Source organism: Ursus americanus, chromosome 19 (assembly GCF_024610735.1).
Source record: "Ursus americanus isolate L20-20 chromosome 19, mUrsAme1.1.p, whole genome shotgun sequence".
Lineage (NCBI taxonomy): Eukaryota > Metazoa > Chordata > Mammalia > Carnivora > Ursidae > Ursus > Ursus americanus.
Genome location: NC_142145.1, coordinates 38075866 through 38080992, shown reverse-complemented (window position 1 = coordinate 38080992; position 5127 = coordinate 38075866). Strand labels below are relative to the sequence as shown.

Below are 5127 nucleotides of genomic sequence, written 5' to 3'. Positions count from 1 at the left end.
AATCAGAAGAGAAATCAACATGGAAACACGAATTTAGGGGTCATGGGCTTATAGAGGAAATGTAGAGTATTGATAAAAATTAGAGTAATAAAGAGATTCTTTGGATCATAATATAGATCATGGGGGAGAAAGAACAATATTAGATGTTCTCTAAAAGTGATAAAAGAAGGGTTTTTTTTTGGTATACATTACCATAAATTTATTGTTGATTTTTAATAGTAACATGTTTTGGCTTTTTGCTATCTATTTGTTGGCTACATTTTAATGATAGTTGCTATGTTTTGCATTGTACTAGTACCAGAAAGTATGAGACTTTCTCCATTACTCTGGAGATCAGCAATACAGAAATTATTAGAAAATTATCAGAGATACTCTCAAATTATTTAACACAGGTAATCAGTGAAATAGCCATTTAATGGAACTTTTTAAAATTTAATACATAACCATATAAGTTACTTTGTTAGAGAAATTGTACATATTGGTGAATATGGTCAATGGTCATATCTATGGGTTAATTCTTTAAAAACTAGTGCACTTGGGTGGCTCAGTTGGTTGAGTGCCCAACTCTTGATTTTGGTTCAGGTCATGACCTCAGTGTCCTGAGATTGAGCCCAGCATGGGCTCCCTGCCCATGGGGAGTCTGCTTCTCTCCTTCTGCTCCTCCCTCTGCCTCCCCCTGCTCGTGCATGTGCGCATGCTCTCTCTCTTAAATAAATAAATAAATACATCTTTAAAAGATTAAAAATAAAAATCAGAGCCAATAATTAGGATCGATTCTATGCTTTCTTCTGTTACATTGTGAAGTGTCTGGTGTAGTCATATTGTATTGTTGGAATGACAGCTTGTACACATTTTAAGAAAATTAGAAGATACATAGGGACACCAAGTTGTCCCCCTCCTTTTGCAACAGTCTTAATGATTTTCTTCACCACCTGGGCATACCTGCATGGGTGAACTGAACACAGAGGAGGTGGTGGGAGATGAGGGTGATTTTCAATGGTCACCATTTTCTTCACATGATCTGACTGATGTTTTCATACATGTGTTCAACTGGTAAAGGCTGCCTTTGCTCATCATCGTTGAACAACCATGGTCCTGGTGTCTGGTAATTTTTTTTATCATAAGTGATACAAATGTCATAAGTTCTGGTTTGGAAAAGATCATCGTCACAGCCAGCATCAATTTAAGCTTTGCAAGCTTCTAGTATTTCCCTTGTGTCTAGGGTAAAAACTCATCTGTTTCCAACAATCCTCTCTCTTCATACACTTCCATATCTGCAGCTTCTCCTCCATCTTCCTCTTCCTCTTCTTCACATACTGCTGAGCAATCTTGAAGTGTTATACTGTCCTTGTTTTCCAATGTAATCTCCTTAACTCCTTCAGTTATTCCTGCAATACCTGTGTTGTGATAAGTATTACCCATCCCCTATCACCATCATCTTCAATGGTAGCTTCCAATTCATCTGAATATTCCCTCTGTGTGCACCACTTGTTGCATGGCACATTTTTGGTGACCAAAAATTGATTTCCTGTTGGTAGGTACACCTTCACTTTTGATTCTTCCCCTGTAGCCCACTGCCGTGTTTGATAGTGGTGGACTAAGGGATCTGCAGCTGCCACAAGCCCCTCTGGGGTGATAACACCTGTTTCCTTAAACTTTGGCTCATCGAGGACGGGGGTCAGGTTCTCAGCCACTCCCAGTGCCTTTCCGAAATAGCCATTTAGAAAAGTCAGAGAAGTGTCAGATCTAGATAGGCATATATATGTATACATATATCTAAAATACTTTATATATATATACACACACACACACATTTATATCACTAAAATAATGTTATCATTTGATAGATACTGATAATGAAGTTCAGAGAGGTTAAGTGATGTTACATAGTTAACAAATGGCTGAAGGTAGACTTGAAATCTCCACATTCAGAGCTCTTTCTACTGTACTGCTCTGGATTGTCGTAGCCAATATTAACAAGTCCTTGTGCCCTTTACTAAGCACTTTCTTCCTTATAACAACTCTATGAGATTAATAGATCCACACCACAGTGGCAGCAATACATAAAGTGGAGTCTTCTGACTCCTACTTATATTCCATGCTCTGGGAATATCCTGAGTTCATGCAGATCTAGCCTTGGATTTGCACTGAAACTCTGCATGATGGGTGTGGAATTGGTGAGTAAGGGAGTGCCATTCACAAGGTACATTGTGATGACAGTGGAAATGCAATCAGCAGGAACTGGGCTGAAATAATTAGTATGGAATACATCAGAATGACAGCCACCTTCTAAGAGCTCAACTTTTTGAGGTATGTGCCTAAAAGAAACTCACCTCATTTCTTTCCTGGGGTTGAATTTGAAGAGCACAAGGAATGAGGGTATTCATTGACAGTATGATTTAAGATACCTACAGGAAAAGAAGGGAGACGAGAGGAGAAGGGAACAAATGATATTCAAGTTCCAGGAACTTAGAAATGTAAGAACATAGGGCAAATGAGAGAATAATATAATATTTATAGTGTTGATGATAGAGAAAGAGGAGGACCTAGTGCATTCACAGATATGTTTCTGATTTAAATTGTCTGCTCGCTTTTGACCTAGAATTTTCCTTCTGGTAGTTAAGATGCATTTAAAGTATTAGCCTTTGGTTTCTACAATGTACATGGTTGGCCCCATATGACTGTGGGTGTTAGACTCACTATGATGAGTACAGGGCCATGGTACTCCTCATACTCTATTTCCCAAAGGAAAGCAGGTCTGACTGTCTTCCACTGGAAAACATATCCCTCACAGAATGAGTTCATTTTAGCTGTCAGCTATGGAGTATCTAAGAATCTCTGTATGCATGCAACATTGCCAGCAAGATGCCCACCCACCTCCACTGGGGATAAGAATCCCCAGTGGGGGAAAAAGGCTGCTTCCAAGTGAGTGAAGCAGCTGTTGTTTTACACAGAAATGTCAAAAGCACAAGCAAATTTTTCATCACCAATTGGCGGTGTCATGGCCAGTGAAATACTTTGTGGTTTTTATGTGGTTTGGGGGGAAGCAACTGGCTTTGTGAGGTTTAAGTTATAGATATAAATTATATATCCGGAAACTAAACCCTTGGTTTGAATTCATTTCATTGCTAATGATAGGATTTGAATCTGAGATGTGGTAGGTGGGATTAAATTAGCCACATCACACATCTTTGAAATGTTAAAAATTATTTTGCAATCTTCTAAAAAAAGTTTATCTTTTAGTTACATTTTTCTTAGTAGTTAAATGAGTATAAATATGTTAAATGAATATAAAATTGTATAGAATTTTATCATCTGTTTCTATTAGCTAAAATACTGCTATTTCCCAAAATAAGTCTCTAAATATAAAAACATTGTTTTCCAAATGCAAAGAAATATAAACTATATGCCACTGTGTTTGACTTTTCATTTACTCATATGTTTATTTCCCTACCCACCTGTAACCTATTCTTTCATCTATGCATCCATCCATCATCTAATAGCTATTGATTAAGCCTGTCTAAAGCTGATATACTGTGTTAGACATTATAGGACACTGAAAGCAATAGAACTCCTATTTCCTGTCTTCTAGAGGCTTCAAATCATTTGACAATTCATTTGTGACATGAAGAGGATTGAGCCACCCTACCATTGCAGCAGTCATCTTTAAACAATAAGGAAAGTGAAACAAATGCTCTCTCCCACCCAGATCACCAAGACACAGACACTAAGCCTTCCCATAGATGCAGGGCCAACCTTTAAGTCCCTTTTAAGACAAGCTCTGTTAATGTACCCGATAAATTACAACAAAATGTATATGAGCTTAGAGTATATAAAGACTGTAAATTAGCTGGATTTAGATTATGAGAAAATAGATGAGAGTTCAATATAAAGCAATGAAGTCTAACGTAACATATGATACCTTTATGAACCACACTGTAAACATCTTTGGCATTTGCCTTGATCTGCCTGATTATGTGACAGAAGTAACAAAGTAACTCAGCAGTTTTCTTGGTCCATGTGGGCTGCTATAACAGAAATACCATGGACTGGGTGGCTTAAGCAACAAACATTTATTTCTCACAGTTTTGGAGGCTGGGAAGTTCAAGATCCAGGTGCCAGCAAATTCAGTGACTGGTAAGAGTCCTCTTCCTGTCTTATGAATGCCTGTCCTTCTGCTGTGTCCTCACATAGTGGAATGGATGAGAGAGCTCTTTGGGGCCTCTTCTATTTGGGCACTAATCTCTTTAATGAGTCTCTCCCTTTATAACCTAATCATCTCCCAAAGGCTTCACCTCTTAATAACATTACACTGGGGGTTAATTTTCAACTTTTGAATTTGGGAGACATTCAGTACATAGCAGTAGTTAACATGTGTCACTATAGTAAGTTATTAAAAACTGTTCTTGAAATTGTACCTGGAGACGGGATATTTTGAGTTGGAAGCTTCCTCAATGATAATCTACCTCCACTCCATTTTGCAGATAAGGAAACAGAGGCCAAATAGATCATTTAATTGGCTGGGAGAGGACCCCCCACGCAGGTCTTCAAACTCCAAGTCAGAACTCTGCACGCTGCCTCTTACGAAGTTTTTATACAAGATGTTTCATTGCCAACAGTGAATAATAGGACCAATTTTAGCCTAAGGTGAGGCGAAGAATCTTGTTTTACAAATCATCCTTCAACATTTTTTTCCTTTCTCTACCCTCCTCTCTACCCTCTTTCTGGTTCCTTATTGCTTCCCATGTCTTGTTTCCCAAATGGGGCCCTCATATCAATTTGCATTGCAAATGTTCTTTTATCCTTCATTTAACTCTTTCTCATCAACATGTTTTTTTTTTTAAAGATTTTATTTTATTTTATTCGACAGAGATAGAGACAGCCAGCGAGAGAGGGAACACAAGCAGGGGGAGTAGGAGAGGAAGAAGCAGGCTCCTAGTGGAGGAGCCTGATGTGGGGCTCGATCCCATAACGCCGGGATCACGCCCTGAGCCGAAGGCAGACGCCTAATCGCTGTGCCACCCAGGTGCCCCTCTCATCAACATGGTTTTTTCACCCAAGTAAAAGTTCTGATAGGATTCACGGGTTACCTTGGGATAAAGCAACAGAAAGGTTTGACTAATGGGA

General features: G+C 38.7%; 1 pseudogene; it reads right to left on the bottom strand.

Annotated features, from left to right (window-relative positions):
- Window positions 1-791: 791 nt before the first annotated feature.
- Window positions 792-1772, bottom strand: LOC123782010 (ubiquitin-like-conjugating enzyme ATG3 pseudogene; annotated as a pseudogene).
- Between the last annotated feature and the right edge of the window lie 3355 nt (window positions 1773-5127).